Source organism: Microtus pennsylvanicus, chromosome 12 (genome assembly GCF_037038515.1).
Source record: "Microtus pennsylvanicus isolate mMicPen1 chromosome 12, mMicPen1.hap1, whole genome shotgun sequence".
NCBI lineage: Eukaryota > Metazoa > Chordata > Mammalia > Rodentia > Cricetidae > Microtus > Microtus pennsylvanicus.
The window spans coordinates 76,819,318-76,827,905 of NC_134590.1; positions in this window are offsets into that span (position 1 = coordinate 76,819,318).

The window sequence follows — 8,588 nt, forward strand, 5'->3', positions numbered from 1 at the left end:
TCAGGCTGATTTGCACAATCGTCCTGTGTGCACACTGTTGCACTCATTGTGCCTGATAGACAAAGGAAGATGGATCTTAGCTTGCCTTGTGGCTTCAGAGGGTTTTACAATATCTTGCTGGATGTGGGGAGGTGACCGTTCATGTCTTTAATCCCAGCACTCGGGAGGCAGAGGCAGGCGGATCTCTGTGAGTTCGAGGCCAGCGAGTTCCAAGACAGGCAGGGCTACATAGAGGAAACCCTGTCTCAAAAAACTAAAAAAAAAAGAAAAAGTCTGTGGCAGCAGGAACATGTGGGAGAAGTTGCTCGCATGGAAGCAGTCCAGAGAATGGTACCAGAACCACTGCCAGATTGCCAGGTAGCACCTTCAAGGGCCCACTGCTACTTCCACCGGTTAGGTCTTACCCACTAAGGGCTCTGCCTGGAGTCAGCATGGTGCCACCGCTGGAAAGTAGGCATTAAAAGCCGTGATAGGGTGATGTGCAGCCAAACAGCAAGCAGACAACTGGGGGTTCTGGTGCTGAGGCAGGTGGAGCGGAGGCCATCAGGAGATGCAAACTGATCCTGCTACGTACAGTAAGCCAGTCAAGCATGATCCTCTGGTAGAGTTCACTCAAGGGACAAATGTTGGGGTGTGGTCAACTCATGCTTTTATAGACACTTTCTGGGCTTTGGTACCCAGTGCTGTTTCTTCATCTTTCTCATCATTTGGAGTTTGGTACCCAGTGTTCCCTTCATCTTTCTCCTCATCTGGGAGTACCCAGTAGTACTCCTTCATCACCTTTCTGTCATTGTGGTCTGATGTTCTGTGCTTTTATTTCTTCTGCTTCAGATCATGTGCATTATATTTGTGCCCAGTGGATGGAAACCCAGCTTCGTAGAAATATTAAAAGAGCTGGGCAATGGTGGCGCACGCCTTTAATCCCAGCACTCGGGAGGCAGAGGCGGGCGGATCTCTGTGAGTTCGAGACCAGCCTGGTCTACAGAGCTAGTTCCAGGACAGGCTCCAAAGCCACAGAGAAACCCTGTCTCGAAAAACCAAAAAAAAAAAAAAAAAAAAAAAAGAAAGAAAAAGTAAAAGAAACTTGATCTTCTAGACTGAACTTTTTTTTTCCTTGAAAAGTCCCACTTTGTAATTTCTTCCAAACCCTAAGTACTTGTTGCAACTAGGGCAGTCCCAAGGCAGGTACAAAGCATTGGAGGAACTCGGCTGTTCTCAGATCTTCACAAATTCACAAAAGGAACTTAAACCAACAGAAGAGCATTCCTGTCCCAGCAGTGCCAGCACCTGCCTCAAGTCATATCTGTTGGTGTCTTAAGTGGGTGTATTTTGCATCTATACAGATTTTTTTTTCCTTGTGGAGTTCTAAGGACAATGCAACAGAAAACGGTTTTATTCCCCACCCCACCCTTAGAAAGGGCCAGAAAGTTTCTGATAAACGCTGAGTGCTTGGGAGACACAAAATTCGGTAATGTTCATGTGCTGAGACCTGCCTTTCATCACGTGTGTCCTGGTGACTGCTGTCCTGGAGATGGGCTTTGCAAATCCCAAGCTTAGTTTAACTGAATACCCAGAGTGCACTGCCCCCTCGTGGGTGATGTTTGCACTGTAGAGCTCTGATGACAAGAAGAAAATGATTTTGAGCCTTTTAAAGCCAGCTGGGGAAATCTGCAGTTTAAGTCCCAGAGAGCACACACAAGTCAGACTGAACCCCAAGAAATACATTACCTTAAGAAGGATCTCTCTCCCCAAATATAAACACATGAGAAAGCCCACTGTGTACATAGCATCTGTGGTTGTTTTGATGCAATGAGAGTAAAGCTGCATCATGACATCCTAGAGCTGATCTGATTCCTAGTACCAGGAATGGCTCCTTCCCAGGGAAAAGACTTGGCTTTGCTTTTAAAGCAAGTAATTGTTTTACAAAAGAAATGTCAAATCCCTCACCTCCCGCCAGCCAGTCATCTGCTTGGAAGTTCTGATTTTAATGACATGTTCTCAATTAAGGGCTTCTTCACACCATCAGTTCTCTCCCTGAAGGACACCGAGATTTCTTCCCACCTTCTTTGCTTCAGATTTACTTGGGAGGGAGCCGTTATTCTTTAGAAAGCCTGAGTAAAGCCCCCGACTTGTCCTGCAGTGCCGTGTATCATTCAGCTCAGACAAAACCCGCAAAAGAACCTTGTAGTCAAAAGACATTCTCCCTCCCACAGGAAGCTGAAGGCACTCGCTTCTGTACCATGTTTTCTTCACTGTTCCTTCTTTATCAGACCTCAGCTGTTCACAGTTGGATATCAGCTCAGGAGATGTCTCAGAGGCATTGCTCCCAATGCATCTGTCTGGAGACAGACCCCAGATTGAAATCTCAGGACCTCCCTGAAAGTCTGCGCTATTTTGAGGTGTGTTTCTGCCCTCTGAGAAGCCAGGAACTTCTTGGTTTAGGTAGGTAGAACCCGAGAAAGGTGCAAAGCAATGCCAGGTCACTAATAATAAGGGTGGAGAATAAGCCAGGTAGCAACAGGAGCAGAGCAGCTGGCTCTCTCCACCCACAGATAAGGAGGTGTCTGACCTACTGATCGCTTATCTGGCAGGAGATAACATTCACACAGAGAGTGTCTGTCTTTGCGAGAAGGAGATTTGGATCTGTTAACTCCTGGTTAGACCCACCCTGACTGAAGGAAGGCTTTGGAACAACGCCCTGGTATTACACTCTGAGTGCTCAGAGAAGGGGACCCTACACTCCCAAGCTATCACAGCACTGAGCTCTATGAAGGCAGATCGAGGAAAGCCCCAGGAGCTATAGTCTACTAAAGCACTTGGAGCCTGAATGAAACTTGCAGGTCCGCTTAGTGAAGTTGTAGATAGGAGAAATGACATGCTTCTCGCTTTTTTTCTTATGTTTTGTTTTGTTTTCATGTTTAGGTTACTATAGCTCAAGATGCCCTCAGAGGGGTCAAGTCAGGGAGAAAACTGTTAGCCTGTCTCTAGAGAGACTTGGTAAAAATCTCTTCCCTGAAGATAATTCATGGTTCATTCTAGTGTCTCCAGAAGTTTATGTTGGGGAAGCGCTATGACATTGTGAGATAGTTTAACAGGGCCCTCTAAAAAGTAAAGTGTCCCGAGTGCCAATGTCTCCAGGAAACTCAGTGCTCACGGTGAGAGCAGCAGCCTGAAGCCTTGGCACCAGGAAAGCAGCTCCCCAAAGACAAGATTTCCTCCCAGTTCTGATTACTTAGCTCATGGAAGACTTGCATTTCATGTTTTTGCTTTACTTTCATCTTTCCTATAAGTAATAATGATCCGTCCACTTCTCAGGAAAAATGTTTCTCTAAATTGAACTACCTCTTGGTTGCGGCTATGCTCACAAATTTCGTTAGGAGATGGTCTCTGAGTCAGCTATGAGTGTGAGCTAATACAGGTGGGCACAGCTGGCTCTCTTTCCTGTCTCTCACCCTGGCACAATATACCAGTAAGGGCCTATTCTGTTGATGGTGAAGACAGAAGCCCAACATATCAAACCCTGATTCATAAGCCTGTATCCTTTACTGGCCACAACAGTTCAAGTAGCCATACCTGGAGTCAAAAGTTGGAAAACATACTCTACCCCTTGGTGGGAGGAACTGCCACATGGTGAAAGACGGTTGTAGAAAAAATTGAAAATGTATTGACCAGCTACCTAAAATGTGGGGAATCCACAATGACTGGTCCTTATAACAAATAAAGGGAGCTGGGCGGTGATGGCGCACGCCTTTAATCCCAGCATTCGGGAGGCAGAGGCAGGCGGATCTCTGTGAGTTCGAGGCCAGCCTGGTCTAGAAGAGCTAGTTTCAGGACAGGAACCAAAAGCTACGGAGAAACCCTGTCTCAAAAATCAAATAAAATAAAATAAAAATAAAGGTGACATTTATTTAGCAATTAAAGAAAGGTGTTTTTCAGGGTAAGGAAATGCATGCATGCTGCAGACATACAGAGAAAAAGACCCTCCGCAAAGCAGAGGAGAGACCCAGAAAGCTGAAAATCCCAGGGCATGCCTTTAATCCCAGCAGTCTGGAGGCAGAGGCAGGTGGATCTCTTTGAGTTCAAGGCCAGTCAGGTCTACGTAGAGTTCCAGGACAGAAATGCCCTGTCTCAGAGAGGGGGGAATACATGTGAAAATATTTTCATATTCTTGAGTTTATGAAATACAGAATCTACTTTGTAGCATAAAAATGTAGGAAAATATTACAGAGACTGTAGTCCTTCTATCCAACCTTAGACTTTTAGCCTTACAGATAGATATAGAGCTAAAGCCACTTGTGTGAGGACTAGAAAAAAAGCAAATTTATGGTGTGGAAAACTGAACAGGATACATACAAGGTTTTAGAAGAATTCAAGGGTAATTAATATGAAATTTTATTATACAGTAGTCAGTTATTTAGTAAATTTCTGTACTAGTTAGATTTATTATAGGAATTTTTTTTAACTAAATGAACTCACTTATCATGAATCTTAGGTCTGTGTCAACATTGGGTCCAAATCATACTTTCAGATCAGCAGCAAGTTGCTTTTGCTAAAATCAGTCATTTAACTAAACACCTCTGGGACTTTGTCCCTTTCACCACTAGCTCTGGCCACTAGATTTCTTTTAGGGTCATGGGTCACAAACAAAACACATGGGGGAGATTTCACGAGCCTGGGATGCTTAAAGAAAAACAGAAACTTGGGATGGTGGGGTGCTGCTTATTCCCTTAGGCATCCTCAATATCTTCTGAGTGCTTTGTCAAACAGTCTACCACACATGTCTTGGAAAGATCACGTATTAACACAGTGTTGAGAACACTGGGATTGTTTGCAATAATTTTTTTAAAAAACCTGAAAATTATATTTACGTTGTGAGTATTTACTCTGCATTCCTAACCTGAACAGTAGCAAAGCAAGACAAGCCCATATGTTCCTAACCAACTCCGAGTGTGAAGGACCAGTGGGCCGCATCAGAACCTGCCGTCCCGCTGTACTTTCAGTTTCTCATGTCCTTCCACGCTTTTATCATGTGCCTTTATCACAGTTCTCCTGAACAGAAAGAGAAGTTTCTCCATTTTTCCTTGGTTTGTTAGGGGAGCCATCATGATTGTCCAGGCTCAGGTACACTGCTTGCAGCTGCCCCACACACGTTGCCCACACTGTTGATAACATACAGTCTTCAGCTCCTGGGATAAGGACTTTCAATTTTTCTTCTTTCGCCTCAGTTCAGTAAATTCAACTTGGTCTTGATGTGAAGGTGGCAGATTTGCAAAGATAATACAGACCTATGTGAGACAGAGGTGTTCATTCTGATGAATGCATCTATTTCATTATGTCAATAAACTATGTTTTGTTTTCAGATGTTATTAGGTAGGAATCCTCCCATGAGATCTTTCAAGGAGGCATGGCAGATCCCCACCCCCTCTTATATTTTTAAGTAAGTACTCCCAAAGAATCCAGAGTTCACTGATTGGCTAGAGTGGCTGACCAGCGAACCCCGAGATCCCATCTTCATTTCTGTGCTGAGGTTACAGGCACGAGCCACTGTGCCTGGTGTTTCATGCAGGTGCCAGGTATCGAATTCAGGTCCTTATTCTGTTTTTTTTTTGGGGGGGTGGTTTCGAGACAGGTTTCTCTGTGGCTTTGGAGCCTGTCCTGGAACTAGCTCTGTAGACCAGGCTGGTCTCGAACTCACAGAGATCCGCCTACCTCTGCCTCCCGAGTGCTGGGATTAAAGGCGTGCGCCACCATCGCCCGGCCAGGTCCTTATTCTGGCTACAGGCACATTACCAACTGAACTGTCTTCTCAGGTCCTCAAATCAGTTTCTTTAAAATAAAAAATACTTAATTTCTAATGATTATTTTCCTTTTATTGTTTAAAGATTTTATACATGGGTCTAAATAAATTTCCCAGCAGTTAAGAGCACTTGATATGCTTGCAAAGGACATGGGTTTGACTCCCAGTACCCACATGGCAGCACCCCCCACCCCATAACTCCAGTTCCAGGAAAACTGATGCCCCCTTCTGACTTTTGTGGGTATTAGGCATGCATGTGGTGCACAAACATGCAGGCCAAACACTCATACAAATACAAATAAAAAAAGGAACACTTAAAACATTTTAAAGGTAAATAAATAAAAAAGATTTTCATACATACATGTGTTTTGATGAACCCCCCCCATTTTCATCCTCCCAATACATTTCCTATTCCCTCTCCTCTGTTTCCTCCCAATTTCTTGTGCTTTTATTTGTTGTGGAATATTCCTTTATACTGAGTGAAGTATGTCACTATGGTTAGTTTAATAAAAAGCTAAATAGCCAATAGCTAACTAAGCAGAATTTTGGGGGCAGAGAGAATGCTGGCAGGACAAAGACTCCCGACATTTATTCTTAAACCCACTCAGCCTAGTTGATGCTGCCTTTGTACACATGAGTATAGGCCATCCCCTGGACCATGGGCACCCTCTTAGGGCCATGTACCTGAAGAGAATGGGCTCTCTGTGGTGATATTTTGTTTCTGTTATAACAAATAAAGCTTGCCCGAGGATCCGGGTGAGAAGTGAGCAACTAGTTATACACAGAGGCCAGGGAGTGGTGGCACACACCTTCAAACCTAGCACCAACACCAGAGAGGCAGAGGCAGAAGGATCTCTGTGAGTTCAAGTAGATTGAGCCAGTCTCAAAGAGAAACAGAGCCAGGCAGTGGTGGCTCACACCTTTAATCCTAGCACCAAGGGGGCAGAGGCAGAAGGATCTCTGTGAGTTCAAGTAGATTGATCCAGTCTCAAAGAGAAACAGAGCCAGGCAGTGGTGGCACACACCTTTAATCCTAGCACCAAGGAGGCAGAGGCAGAAGGATCTCTGTGAGTTCAAGGCCATACTAGGCAACAGCAGAGCGCTCTGACCTCAAAGAGAAACAGAGCCACAGGCAAGGCCACACTAGGCTACAGTAGATTGATCCAGTCTCAAAGAGAAACAGAGCCAGGTGGTGGTGGCTCACACCTTTAATCCCAGTACTTGGAAGTCACACGCCTTTAATCCCAACACTAGGGGGGTGGAGACAGGCAGGGATATGGCTGGGTGGAGAGAGGAATATAAGGCGTGGGGAAACAGGAGCTCAAGCCATTCCGTCTGAAGACTTGTAGAAACAGGATACCCCATTCGGTCTGAGGATTTCATAGAGGTAAAAGCTTCTATGAAAGCAGACTGGCTGGTCTGGTTCTCTTTTCTTTCAGCTTTCATCCCCTAAAGTCTGACTCTGGGTTTTTATTATTAAGATCAATTAGAATTTACACTACTTTCTGCTTCCCACAGCCGTCAGTTGCCCATAGATAGCTCGCTACCTAGGGGTGCAATTTCGTGACCCTTCCTTCTCCCATGCCAGGATTTTATCTTGCTTGATCTTGAAAAAGAAATTGTGCATTTGATCACAGTCACTTCGAGTTCATATGCAACTGCCTTTCACACGGAAACAACACTACTTCGTTGTCATTCATTCTCTACGGCATTCTGTCCCCTTCGCCATGAAGATTCCTGAGCCCTGGAAGAGGGATGTCTTTAGCCCAAGATTAAGGACTCTTTATGTCTTCTCTTCTTCAGGATTCCCTGAACCAGAAGGGAGGGATTTGATAAAGACATCCTCTTTAGGGCTGAGTGTTCCAAGGTCTCCCACTGTCTGCGTAGCATTTGGCTTTGGGTCTCTGTATTTGTTTCCATTTGCTGCAGAAGGATGTTTCTCTGACAGTGGCCGAGCAAGGCACTGATCTATGAGTATAGCAGAATATCATTAGGAATCATTTTAAGACTATATTTTTGTGTATTTTGAGACAGGGCTTCTCTGTGTAACAACATCCACTGTCCTAGAACTCGATTTGCAGACAAAGCTGGCCTCAAACTCATGGATGTCTGCCTGCCCCTACCTCCTGAGTGCTGGGACTAAAGGCATACACTACCATGCCCTGACCTGCTACTTTTTTTTAAAGACTAGTAGTGTTTGGTTTTACCATAGGTCCCTGGGTTGTATAGTCTCAGCTTCTTGGTCATCCAAGCCATGCTGAGTATGGGTTCCTTCTCATGGGTGGGCCTTAAGTCAAATCAGATATTGATTGGTTGGTTACTTGTACAAGCTTTGTGCCACCACTGCGTTGCAGCCAGGACACCATTGTTGTTCCAAGGGTTTGTGGCTGGGTCGGTGTTTAATGTTAGGAAATTGTTACTCCAGCAATGTGTAAAATCTGTATTTAGTCAGGTGGTGGCGGCACATATCTTTTATATTTTATCCCAGTGCTTACAAGGCAAAGGCAGGCAGATCTCTGAGTTCAAGGCCAGCCTGGTCTATAGTATGACCTGGTCTATAGTGTAGCCCTATGTAGCCAGGGCTACACAGAGAAACCCTGTCTTGAAAAGTACCCCCAAATAATTTAGTCGTGATTAAATAAAATTCAATAACTTTAAAAGGCAATTTTAAAGGATAAATTGTTAGAACTGACAACTGAATAGATATTGATGATAAATTCTGAAAATACAGTATTACATATTTTATCCTAGATGAATGTTTAAACTGAGGGACCCAAGAGATGGCTCAGTT